This window comes from Oncorhynchus tshawytscha, linkage group LG21 (genome assembly GCF_018296145.1).
Source record: "Oncorhynchus tshawytscha isolate Ot180627B linkage group LG21, Otsh_v2.0, whole genome shotgun sequence".
Lineage (NCBI taxonomy): Eukaryota > Metazoa > Chordata > Actinopteri > Salmoniformes > Salmonidae > Oncorhynchus > Oncorhynchus tshawytscha.
In genome coordinates this window covers 16,464,680-16,478,635 of record NC_056449.1, presented here as the reverse complement: position 1 = coordinate 16,478,635, position 13,956 = coordinate 16,464,680, and the positions used below count along the sequence as shown (strand labels likewise).

General features: G+C 40.6%; 1 protein-coding gene across 2 annotated transcripts in view; it reads left to right on the top strand.

Annotated features, from left to right (window-relative positions):
* Positions 1-13,956, top strand: part of LOC112221038 (leucine-rich repeat and immunoglobulin-like domain-containing nogo receptor-interacting protein 2) — a 303,359-nt gene that overhangs the window by 99,979 nt on the left and 189,424 nt on the right. For both annotated transcript variants that reach the window (XM_024383102.2, XM_024383101.2), the window contains exon 3: positions 2,994-3,111. The gene's annotated coding sequence lies outside the window, so the exon portion shown is untranslated. The remainder of the gene's footprint in view (positions 1-2,993; positions 3,112-13,956) is intronic.

Below are 13,956 nucleotides of genomic sequence, written 5' to 3'. Positions count from 1 at the left end.
TGTGTGTGTGTGGTACACACATAATGATCACGTTTAACCACCTGGTGTTGATCTAAATGACATAGTCAGCAAAGTGTTCACACTAAAGTATTGCCAGGAAGAGAAACAGCTGAAGCCAAACCAAAAGTAACTTAAAGTCCATCTGAATGCCTGACAAGATCTAACGCTTGAAGAAAACGTAATCCAATAGCATACATCTACAAAGGAAGCTAATGTAGTTTAATTTGTAGAGCATTTTCAGAGGGTCAGCATTTCTACCTACCTGGAACAGATTCTTATGTATTCTAGCTATCCTTTATTAATCTCGTCCCCATTGACAAAATAGACATACATCTGTTTTACATGAATCGGTATTATGTTGTTGCCACTTATGCTCCGTTCAACTGAAGCACCTCTCCTGAAATGACCTTTCTTAGCCTCAAAATAAAGCAAGTGATGAGGGACACCAGAGACACCCTTCTTCAGTTTTCTTAACAACCTCCCCGTCAGGCACAGGCATGGAATCGAAAAACCCTGCTATTATCATTTGGAAAGCCTGATCTCTTTGACCGTGCTCTCTCCCTACCTGGGCCATTCCTCTGCCACTGATTACAGTCCTCAAGGGACTCTCATTAAGTCTTTGCTCCAATTAAGCTGCACTCATTTTCCGCTTCGTAATCCCTCCACGACTCCAGTCTTCCAAATCCTTCAACGGCGGATTATTCCAATCTGTGGGTGGGCTGCCGTCAGAAAACGGCAACGTTCGTGAGCATTTATAAGGCATTGAACATTTGTTGGTTCGTCAACGCCCACTGACTGTACTTGTTGGATGGGCAGTTTCAGTTTTCATTTGAAATAAAATAAGATTTGTTTGTTTGTTTTTCGAGAACATTGTCAGTGCTCAGGTGAACTAAACTATAAAAAGGCTCATATTTTGACATGCTGAAAACAACAGGGGGAAAACACTTCACACTCATGCTCTGAAATTCCGGGAACTGTATAATTGTGTTGTGCAGACAGGCCTTTTCCTCTTTTGTCTAATCATTTGGACAGGATATTGTAGGCTTATGTCCCAGTCAAATGCCTTTCTGCTTCGTCAAGCTCAGTTTAAAAAGTTCTACCAGAACTTTAACGTGTCCATTTTGGAGATTTGGTCTGCTGACCAATTCGGAGATTACAAGGAAAAGCTCTCCGCTCGAAAGCCTCCACGAAGTTGAGTTCCTACACTGCTATCATAGATTGCCACATTGGGCACTTACTGTGTGTTTCCTGGATGACCAACAGCCATCCACTTTCAGCCTGCACAAGGAGAGACTTCATTTCTGTATCTTTAATACAAGTATACAGATCGATGTGTGAAAATCAGTACCAGAACTAAATATGACAAAGACACTGTTGAGAGAAGACCGAGCAAGTTATTTAGGTGGTGTTGAGCAACACTAGTTAAGATAGTAGATCAGGTGGCTTTCAGCACAGGTGAAGGAGAAGATTGGATCCAGAGTTATATTTACGAATTATAAACGGTGTGGTTTAGCCTTGAATGCTGATTGTCTGACAGCCGTGGAAAATCAGACCATATACCACGGGTATGACAAAACATGTATTTTTGCAGCTTTACTTACATTGGTAACCAGTTTATAATAGCAATAATGCACCTCTAAGGTTTGTGGTATATGGCCAATATACCACAGGTAAGGGCTGTATCCAGGCGCTCCGTGTTGCGTCATACATACGAACAGCCCTTACCCGTGGTATATTGGCCACATACCATAACCCCTCATGTCTTATAGCTTAAATATACAGATGCAGAACAATTATGAAAAATAGTTGGCAAAATACTTAACTTGGTTGAAAAACAATACGTTTTCTTGGCCAATACAAAATGTTATCTAGACTATGCATAAACATTTGTTCTTCACTTTAGAAAACATCATGTTTTATGGGACTAGCGATAGCATAGTTAGGTTAGCAAACATTAGCAGCAAACTTTGCTCTCCATTACTCAAAAGTAAATTGTGCCGATTTATTAGCACATTGAACCATGTTGCGTGCCGTAGTGTTAAAGCTTTGTGGGTTGTGCTGAAACAATGACATCATATCTGAATTCCTCCACCTTTATGCAGTTTCTCCATTGTTGAGAGTGTTATTAAGTGGATACCTAGATGACTTGATAGTAGGAAGTGTGATTTTCCTCAATCATAATAACATACAGTATCAGTTCTTGTCCTCTGGGAGCAAACCCATCTCACTCACAAGGTGTTCAATGAATTGTATTACTTAACACATTTCTTATCTGTTATCAGGTTTATCTACATCTAGGACTGATAAAAGCAACATCATTGATTTTCATGATTCTAAAATTACAGTGAATTTCATATGACACACATGGTAGTTGTGCTCACAATGTAAGTTGATGTCATCATACTGTAACTGTCTTATTAAGTATTTCTCACTGAATGATGGAATTCCTTTAACATGGCCCGGTGCCCTGGGTGGGCGGAGTTTAGCCATGTTAAAGGAACTCCACCATTGATTGAAGTAAACTGAGTCTCCTCCCCTTCATTAGGAAGAGCTATAGCATCCTGGGTCGAATAAAATCAAATGGATTGATATGAATAATCATATATGTTAATGAATGCATCCTTTCCCCTCCCATGACACTTACATTAGTAGCCAAAACATACAGTTAAGAGTTAAATCAGGATCTTCTTTCATTAAACCCTTTCCTTGGCCAGTTGGTCGGTCAAGAAATTAGGATTTAATGAAGCGTCCCTCGGCTGCCGTTTTTGGCAGAAAAAGAATCAAGCTGCTCAAGCGTTTAAGGAAGATACTCTGCATATGTCAGAGGTCTTTTCCTTCTTCGACTTAGCGGCCTTCCTCTGTCTTCCTTGGGCTGACAGTCTTCAAGGATGTTTATCTTGGTTGGTTGGGCTTGTTACTGCTCAGACCTGTGCTATCACCAGAAAACTCCCACTGTATCTCTGATTAAATTTGTTCTCTTTTTTTCATTGCAGACATTGGGATCTTGGAATAAGTGACCTGTGAATTCCGTTGGCACTGGGGTTTTTTAAGGACTGCTCAACTACTCTTCAGTCACACTGTATGGACATCTACTATCAGAGGCCTTGCCAGGTAAGGAAATAATGTTTTTCTTAAAAAATAAAAAAATAAATGTACTCATATTTACTGTAAATTTTCCAACACATGTTATTTTTTGATGGGTCAGGGGATTTCCTTGTCTACAAACGGATTATATGTGGGGCATTACATGGGTAATATGGTTATGGGCAGCAGGTAGCCTTGAGGCTAAGAGAGGTGAGGCAGCAACCAGAGGGTTGCCAGTTAGAATCCCGGGAAGTGAGCTGGCAACCGGAGGGTTGCAGGTATCAAATCCCTATTGAGCAGTGAATGGGCTATCAACCAGATTACTTTTTCTCCGCATTCCCCAAGGTGTCTACAGCATTGTGACGTAGTTTTATGCATTTATGTTGAAGAATACCCGTAAGCGGCTACATTGCGTAAGTGGTCACCTGATGCTCCCAAAGTGATTCTTATGTAAAATACAGAGGTAGCCATTATTCCACCTGATGGATATATTATCGAATAGATATTTGAAAAACACCTTGAGGATTGATTATAAACTACATTTGCCATGTTTCTGTCGATATTATGGAGCTAATTTTGAATATTTTTCGCCGTTTTTGTGACTGCAATTTCCGGGCGATTTCTCAGCCAAACGTGAAGAACAAACAGAGCTATTTAATTTGATTGCTTTTCTGATTTCCGTGACCAAGTTACCTGCTGCTAGCTGGACAAAATGCTATGCTAGGCTATCGATAAACTTACACAAATGCTTGTCTAGCTTTGGCTGTAAAGCATATTGTGAAAATCTGAGATGACAGTGTTAACAAAAGGCTACGCCGTGTCTCAATATATTTCACTTGTGATTTTCATGAATAGGAATATTTTCTAGGAATATTTATTTCCGTTGCGTTATGCTAATTAGTGTCAGTCGACGATTACGCTCCCTCATGCGGGATGGGGAGTCACTAAAGCTTGAAGTAATGTTTATGGTTCCGGTTAACTTGGACTGACTGACTAGTTAGAACTGGAATAGATACAGTACACGGTTCACCCCTACCTTCTTTTGAAAATTGAGTTTACTTCATTTGATCTTTGACCTTATCCTCTTTACCACTCCTTTGAGGCAATTTTCCTCCCAAAGGGCATACAGTACATGACATATGATTGCACAGAGGTGTCAACCGCGTCAAGCCAACATGCTTAAATGCTCAGTTTCAAATGCTAACCCTGTGTTGCATGTGCCTGGCACAACAGAATTCCAAACAGGGTTCTGAGTTCTCTGGAGTTTTCCCACCCAAGAAAATGTTGTTCTCTGAAACCCTTCATCGCCGTGAGGCATAACACAATTAGACTTATTTTCTTCTCTCTCTTTCTGCCCATCTGATTTCTACTCTCTCCACTTTCGTCTGTTTTAAGTCTAATATTGTCATAATGTAGCAGTAGAACCCTGAGTGCTCTCTCAGATCACTCTTACAGCTTATCAGTGGAGTGGTCCCGCTTGAAATTGGGTCCCCCTAATTTAGTTGTGCTACATTCCTACTCAGGGTTACATTTCAATTGGAAGGAAGAGAAGGAAACAGACAGTGTCTGCCATGTCATTATGCGCATGTGTTAAAGTTGTTGTCTGTGTTTTTGTTAAAATATTGAGCTAAATTGTTGCTATGGCAGATTCTGTTGAAGATAGCAAGTATTGAACAATATTGGACTGTGGCTATGCTTTATTGGAACCAATATAAAGGCTGGATTAAGCCATTAAGGCCACATCTGCCATCTTAATATATTTTTAATTTGGTGAACTCGGCCTCATATTGCTCTGACGTTTTAATTAAGTAAGGGCTATAAAAATGATTACTACTACCGGGTTGCAGAGAACCAGTGCTCATAACACTGTGGAGAATGGGGAATGGGGAACCAGTGGTCCAAAATGACGCCCCCATGCCAAGTCTATTTCCTACCACGGAGAATTGAGCTGACCTCTTTTTGTACATTCAGTGGCACTGATTATCTGTGTGGTCTCATGCACTTCCCATGTCTCAGGGCTTTTTCAGTGGTTGAATATGGTATTTTAATAACACTGGCATAGTGATCTATTCAAGGATTTGCTTCTGAGCCTATTACATCAATGCTTTTAAATCTATTTAGGAGTGTGTTTTTTTCCCGTCTTCTTTTTACGTTAAATCCCTCTTGAGATTTTCCTTTTTTTTATATAATGTTGCCTCTGGCATAAACAGTGCAACTGAAAATAGAAGTCAGTGGCTTTCAGATTAATTTGACACACAGAATCCAAACTTGAAACACAGGAGGCAAAACACTGTAAATAGGAACAGTAGATATGTATATTGAAGCGGGGGAAATCAATTTAGCATATTAGGCTACATGCATTATGATATGCCTTTAGAGGTGAAGGACTGAGAGAACTGAACATCTTTTTGTTCATACTGAGTGAAATTAAATACTGTACATATATGATTTCAGAGTGGGAGGAAAACGATGAAACAGTATGGAACGGCATGCCTTCTGGGGACATTCACAGGATATTTAAACCTATCACAAAGTCTTGCCTAAAGAGACACATAGTATGATGGTTACTACTGGGACTTGAGACCATGCAAATGTTTATTTACATTAACCAGGTTTCCTTCCAACCGTTTCATACAGGTGAATTACCTGACGCATTAAAAAAGTCACGACCGGGCTGATGGAAACAGGACATGCCGTACAATTTTATAACTGTCGACAGTAAGGTTGGGCGGTATCCAGATTTTGTCATACCATCCTTTGCTCATCCCGGGATTTAGGGTATTACCAGCTTAGTACACAAGGGGGTGTCCCCAAAAAATGCAAAAATGCCCATTACCAGAATGCTATCAAAATTAGCACAAGAAATATTGAATTTCCATGGAGGTTGCTAGCTAAATATGCTAATTAGCACAAGGCGAATGTAAGCAAATTTCAAAAACAGGCAATCAAGCTCATAAAGTTATATATACACTACCATTCAAATTGATCAGAAATACAGTGTAGACATTTGTTAATGTTGTAAATGACTATTGTAGCTGGAAATGGCAGATCTGTTATGAAATATGTACATAGGCGTACAAAGGCCCATTATCAGCAACCATCACTCCTGTGTTACAACCATCACTCCTGTGTTACGTTGTTTTAGCTAATCCAAGTTTATAATTTTAAAAGGCTAATTGGTTATTAGAAAACCCTTTTGCAATTATGTTATCACAGCTGAAAACTGTTGTTCTGCTTAAAGAAGCAATACAACTGGCCTTCTTTAGACTAGTTGACTATGTGGAGCATCAGCATTTGTGGGTTCAATTATAGGCTCAAAATGGCCAGAAACAAATAACTTTCTTCTGAAACTCGTCAGTCTATTCTTGTTCTGAGAAATGAAGGCGAGAAATTGCCAAGAAACTGAAGATCTCGAACAACGCTGTGTGCTACTACTCCCTTCACAGAACAGTGCAAACTGGCTGTAACCAGAACATAAATAGGAATGGGAGGCCCCGGTGCACAACTGAGTAAGAGGACAAGTACATTAGAGTGTCTAGTTTGAGAAACAGACGCCTCACAAATCCTAAACTGGCAGCTTCATTGAATAGTACCCGCAAAACACCAGTCTCAACGTCAACAGTGAAGAGGCGACTCCGGGATGCAGGCCTTCTCGGCAGAGTTGCAAAGAAAAAGCTATATCTCAGACTGGCCAATAAAAATAAAAGATTAATTAAGATGGGCAAAAGAACACAGACACTGGACAGAGGAACTCTGCCTAGAAGGCCAGCATCCCGGAGTCGCCTCTTCACTGTTGACGTTGAGACTTTGAGGCTGGTGTTTCAATATAAAACGCAACCTCTGTATATACACAGCTGGACTCACCTGCTCCTGCTTTCTACCGTTGTGCTGTTTACAAACAAACACATGACTGGCTCAACTGTTCTGGGGAACTACGGTAAGCTTCATAATGTAAAATAACGTGACAGGTGAAATGAAGAACGCAATCTGCTTTATCTCCTAACGTATCACACAAGTTGACTGCAGGTTTTAACTTAAAATGTAGACACAAATATTAAAATGTATTGAAAAAGTAAAAGAAATAGTTTTAACGGTATTGACAGTATGGAAAAACCATCCCGTGGCTTTTTCCAAATACCTCGGTGTACGGTATATACGGTGTACCTCCCAAGCCTAGGCGACAGAGAATTTGCTTGTTTGGCATGGTGTGATATGTGTCGGTACAATGAATAATGGACGGTGGAAACGCCTTTATGTGAAAACATTGATATAATAACCATCATATCGAAGTAAACTCGGAGTCAAACGCTGATACTGTGTGTTGTTTGATCCTCCAACTCAGGTAAACATGCAGTTTATTAGGCTACATATTTAAAAAGTTCTGATTAACTTCACTGGATGGTGGAAGTGCACGGTGATGATGTTCCTATCCAATAAATGTCCAGGGTCTTGTTCCGGTGACATGATGATCGGTGCTTGGCTGCTGTTTGACAAGTAAAAGAATCTTCCTTTTTCGTCCATAATATTTTCAACATGTAGTTAGCACTGTATCTGCCAGCTATTGGCTATACTGTACCACACGTACCAAGACCAGAGTGGGAACATTTGCTATACACTGAGCCGACAAAGCATTGTTCTTTCCGTGACATAGACTGACCAGGTGAATCCAGGTGAAAGCAATGATCCCTTATTGATGTCACTTGTTAAATCCACTTCAATCAGTGTAGATGAAGGGGAGGAGACGGGTTAAGGATGATTTTTAAGCCTTGAGACAATTGAGACATGGATTGTGTATGTGTGCCACTGAGGGTGAATGGGCAAGACAACATATTTAAGTACATTTGAACAGGGTATGGAAGTAGGTGCCAGGTGCACTGGTTTGGGTCAAGAACTGCAACTCAATATTAGGAAGGTGTTCCTAGTGTTTTGTACACTCGGTGAGATGAAAATGCAATGAAAATGTTTTATTCTGTAAAGTTATTTTTATGTCCACTGCATGAGCACACACAGCCTTTTATCCAAAATAAGTCTGTTTAAAGGAAAAATGCACAGATAGAATATTCTAATGAAAATATGTTGCCATTTGGATGGAAACCGAGTTAATGACGTGATGTCATATCGTCACCTTGACAGGCTCACTCTATGGTCTTTGCTTATTTGACAATGACATTCACAAGATACTGTCAATCTCTTTTTGACAAACTGTTCTCCATGTTACAGTTTGCAAGTAAGGAAAAAAACAGCATTATTTCAGCATGTGGATCACCTCAGTTTATGAGCAGGCTACATTAGAAAACTTGTGAAAGATATTCAGATCTGAAAGGCGTGTATTGCACTTATGTCAATAGGTGGTTTCTCCTTGGCAGAAGAAGGTACAGCAGTGGGGGAAAGCTGTCTGAACATTACTGATCTCCGGGTTAAGCTGTCGGCTCGGTCTGATGTTTTGAACCCAGCAGAGAGCTGCTTTCTAGCCTGGACAGCTGCTTTCAGGACCCTGGACAGCTCCTGTGTCTTGCCCTACTGAGAAACTGTCCACAGGCTCAGCGCTGAAACATTTTCTGTGAGCTGATCTTGTTCTAATCACCACAGCCTTCATTCTAAAGGCATTACAGCCCTACTCTCAACAACATATTCCCTGGTGTTATTGTCTTCCTATTGGATTCTGTTTTAGCACCGCCTTCAGAAGTTTACAATGTCCTTAATAATGCACACAAGTAAGTTCAAGCCGACATTTTGCTTCTGTCCAATGAAATGCTGCAGCAGATACTTGCATATGCTGCAGTTTCATAGACCAACGCACAATGTTAGCAAACACATCCACAGCTGCAGAACTTTCCGTTTGAAGGAACAGCTGAATTGCTTGGCATACATCAAGCATAGATGTCAACTGTAAGTGTCTCATTGTTTGGGAAAGAGGAACTTGCACATTGTTTATGGAACTGGCTCACCTTGCATATGGCCCAAGGGGGCCATACCAGGTAAACAACACATACCAGATAAAGAGCCATGGAAATAGAATGAACAATATGGATAGCACTACATCAGTTGAGTGAGCGTATTGGGAAGTCTACACTCTCTTTTCTTCTGCACAGGTCTCTTATGATGTTATGTCACAGTGCAATATGCAGGAGGAAATACAAGTCTAACCATAAGAGGCCCATTATTTGATCAACCAAGGTTATTTTTGTAAATGTCTGGTACTTTTCGACGTGGACTGTTGAGTCGTGCTGTTCATTGTGCTCGGAGGTTTTGTGTCAAGCTCTCAAAGTCCTCACAGCAATGTGAAACAAGGTGAAACTTAACTGTTTTGTTAAGAGGTACAGGAACTGCAGAAATGGAGGTAGGTTAGCCTAGCAGTCTGTTCCCCATTGAGAGCTATGTCAGAGGAAGTTCCAGCATGGATTCAAGGGAGAAGAATGGACTTAAAACCTGTTAAGCCTCCCCCCTACTTTTTCGGAAATTCTGTTAAAAATCGCGCAACATTTTGGCGTCCTGCTACTCAGGCCAGGAATATAGTATATGCATATGATTAGTATGTGTGTATAGAAAACACTCAGACGTTTCCAAAACTGTTTAAATCACGGCTGTGACTATAACAGAACGTCTGTTTCATCGAAAAGCGCAGGAAAATCTGATCACTGGAGATGGGAAAAAATATCCATGCGCCACTTCAACCCATTGTTAAAGGTGAACCGTATTAAATGAGGCCGAGCTTGCAGTACCTACAGCTTCCACAGGATGTATAGAGTCTCCTCATTTGATTCTGATTTGATTCTTGGTAGAACCGACCAAAGGGAACCGATTCCCTCCGACCACCAACCTGAGGCATTGTCTCTGTGTTTTTCCGGACATTTTTCCACACGACCAACTATCGAATTTACATCGCCTCCTGATGATTTTTATAGCTTATTAACGTGTAGTTATACCTAAAGTTGCATTAGAAAGGTATTTCGAAGTGTTTTGTGAAAGTTTATCGTCGAATTTTTAACTTTTAAAAAATGACGTTACGTTATGAAACGCTATTTTTTTCCGTTTATCACACAGTCTTCATAGATCGATATCTAGGCTATATATGGACCGATTTAATCCAAAAAAAGACCCAGTATTGATTATGGGACATCAAGGTGTGCCAAGAAAGAAGATGGTCAAAGGTAATTAATGTTTTATATTTTATTGTGCGGTTTGTGTAGCGCCGACTATGCTAATTCTTTTGTTTACATCCCCTACGGGTCTTTTGGGGTGTTGCATGCTATCAGATAATAGCTTCTCATGCTTTCGCCGAAAAGCATTTTAAAAATCTGACTCGGTGGCTAGATTCACAATGACTGTAGCTTTATTTCAATACCAAGCATGTGTATTTTAATGAACGTTTGCGTTTTAACTAATACTATTAGCGTGTAGCGTAGCGCATTTGCATTTCCAGAGCTCTAGGTGGGACGTCTGCGTCTCAAGTAGGCTCAAGAATTAAGAGCTGAATCATAAAAACATTCAGCTCTACTTTTTTTGTTAATTTTTAAGACTGAAATAGCAGGTAGGTGAATATCTTGATATATCTTTGGGTTGACTTTAGAATTTCGAGCAGTTACTCTCAGATATCCTTTAGATTGTGCGCATCGTTGGATAACAACAGGTTGACAGACAGAGGAACGAGCTAAGTGCTTTTCCACATTTTCCTTTGCAATCATTTGCTATTCACGTTTACAAGACTGCATTAATTTCCATGAGTTCAACTTGTGTCCTTTGCCTTTATTAGTAACAAAGAAACTACCGATATAGACATTGTGACAATTTCTCCAGAAGCGAACACATTCATTTGGAATGCTGTTGCATGAACAGTCACAAATATTATATTAGGACCACAGTGAACTCGGTTTGACTGTGAGCTAATGTCTTTAAGACTCAACACTCACAGGTTGTCACATGTAGCATTGCAACACGACTTCCTTTGCCTCTAAGTAGACCCTTGGTGTGTGTGTGTGTGTGTGTGTGTGTGTGTGTGTGTGTGTGTGTGTGTGTGTGTGTGTGTGTGTGTGTGTGTGTGTATTTGTTGTGACATCATGAGAAGGATGACTCGCGACAACATCTCCCGTTAGCACTGAAGACATTCATGTGATTACACTTCTCCTCACTACCTCAATGTTTAACAGAGGCACAAAATGGCGGAAGCCATTACCCACCATGCTGTGCTGTTTCTCACCCCCGGGCTCTTCTTGCTCTCCCCCATCTCATCCTTATTTTAATTCTCAAACGAGCCGTGTTTTTTTCTTGACAAGGGTGAATCAAGCACATCATAATTGTTTCTCTCCCTCCTGCCTTTGTCTCTCTTTCTCTGTGCTCTTAAAGTCCCCTTGTTTCCATTAGCAGCTACACAGTGTATTATGGTCGCTATTATCTCACGCTGGGTGTGATTGGCGATGGAGTTGTACAAAGCAAAGCACTTCTCCCTTGTCCATGCCCATTGCAATAAGTAGAACCAGGGCCATTTCCCCTCAAAACCAATAAAACCTACTGTCAGCCCCTTACACTGTAAATACTATCCCTTTCTTCTTTGTCATTACGTTGTGCCTTGTGGAGGTGCTGTTGTTGTAGGTGGACTAATGGTGTATGATACCCAGCGCGAGTGGTTGTCCATGCCTGTTCTATCAGGAAAATGATGTTAGCATTCTGAATGAGGGAAGATGCCTCATGTATTCTACCTCAGACCAGCCTCAATTTGTTGGGGCATGAACTCACCAAGGTGTTGAAAGCGTTCCACAGGGATTCTGGCCCATGTTGACTCCAATGCTTCCCACAGTTGGGTCAAGTTGGCTGGACATCCTTTGGGTGGTGGACCATTCTTGATGCACACGGGAAACGGTTGAGTGTGAAAGACCTAGCAGCATTGCAGTTCTTGACACACTCAACCGTTGCTCCTGGCACCTACTACCATATCAAGTTCAAAGGCACTGAAATGTTTTGTCTTGCCCATTAATCCTCTGAATGGCACACATACAGGGAAATGAGAAAGGGGGATACCTAGTCAGTTGTACAACTGAATGCCTTCAACTGAAATGTGTCTTCTGCATTTAACCCAACCCAGCTTTCACCTGGATTCACCTGGTCCTATGTCACCTATGGAAAGAACAACTGTTGCTATTGTTTTGTGCACTCAGTAGTTACCCAACCAAAGCTAAGAATAAGAGATGGATCGCTATTGAGAGATATTCTGTAATTCAATGTACATATTGGAGACACTCTTTAGGTAGTCATCAGCCATGGTATGATGACATTAGAACAGTGAAATAATAGAGTTCACAAATACAATGTATTTACCACTATTCATGTTGTTTAGCTCTATGAATCGTATGATGAAGTACCCGTAACAGACATGTTGCATTATATATTTAAAAAATAATTGCATTCTCCACTATAGCAAGCTCCTGATCTCGCAGGTTAATGGAAGCACTGCTGTAGACACGCAGAGAGGAAACACAGGAACCGCCCACAAGTAATGAAACACCATTCAATCTCTTCTCATTGTCACTCTTTTGAGTGTCCCTGTAGCGAAAGCTTATATCTTAAACCGCCTGCTCAATAACTCAATTCTGCTCTTATCTCAGGTGGGACGGTAAGATTTAGAGTGGAGAGGGGAGTATCTCCCCCCTCTCTCTCTATCTATCCACTCTCTCTGTATCTTTCTCCCCCCCCCTCTCTCTCTCTTTCTCTCTCTCGCTCTCTCTCTCTCTCACTCTCTCTTTCTCTCCCTCTCTCTCACTACCCCTCTCCCCCCCTACCTCCCGGGAGAGATACGTCTGTGGTGGGATTGTAAAGAAATATGGAGGACAGCTATCAATGATTTCTTTGCGAGATTACAATAGAGACAGACGTTAATAACAGGACCCAGCATGTGACATGGGATGGTTTATTGATAGGGCCACAAAAGGCATTGAAAACACAAGGCGGGGGTGACAAATTGCTGCACGGCTAAAGTATAAACTCACAGGAAGCTTATAAATGGCAGCGACGTGTCTATTGGCGCATCATTTTTTTACAAACAAAAGTTATTTCATCACAAATGTTTTTTCACTTTTTATTCTCTATTACGTGAAAATTGTTAAATAGACCAGGCCTACACATCCTTGTTCTGCACATTTTGACCCAGTCGATATTATCATAGAAACAGGTATGATAAGTTATGTTCAGTTCTCATCATTGTTATTTCTTTCCAAGACATCTCTCCCTTTTATGCATGGAATGATGTGGACAGTATCATTTCATTAACTAAGAAGATGAATGGGGGATAGCAATGTTGTCCACTCCATCTTTGCAACAAAGGACCTAAATACAATTCTGATCGCTTTGAAAAAAGGGACAAAGTGCAAGTAGTGGGTGGGTGGGTGTTGATGATTAGGATAAGGCCCTGTTAATGCCCTGCAGATGTAGCTACACAATAGGCGAAATGGCCCTATTCTAGAAGTAATTACACAATATGCATAATGGCCCTATTCTAGAAGTAATGTTTTAGCCACACAATATGCATAATGGCCCTATTCTAGAAGTAATGTTGTAGCTACACAATATGCATAATGGCCCTATTCTAGAAGTCATGTTGTAGCTACACAATATGCATAATGGCCCTATTCTAGAAGTAATGTTTTAGCCACACAATATGCACAATGGCCCAGTTGTTATAGCAGTATTAGTAGTAGATTTGGTACCTCTTTACAACAGTAAAAAACAATGCGATAGAAACCTATTATAATCGACCTCAATTCCACATAGAGGTAATAGCTCAACTGCTTTCATCATTTCCACTACACAGGAATTTTCCTAGGAAAGTGAAAGTGAAGTACCCTAATGATATAACTCCAAGTGATTAAGTTTTCCCGAAAA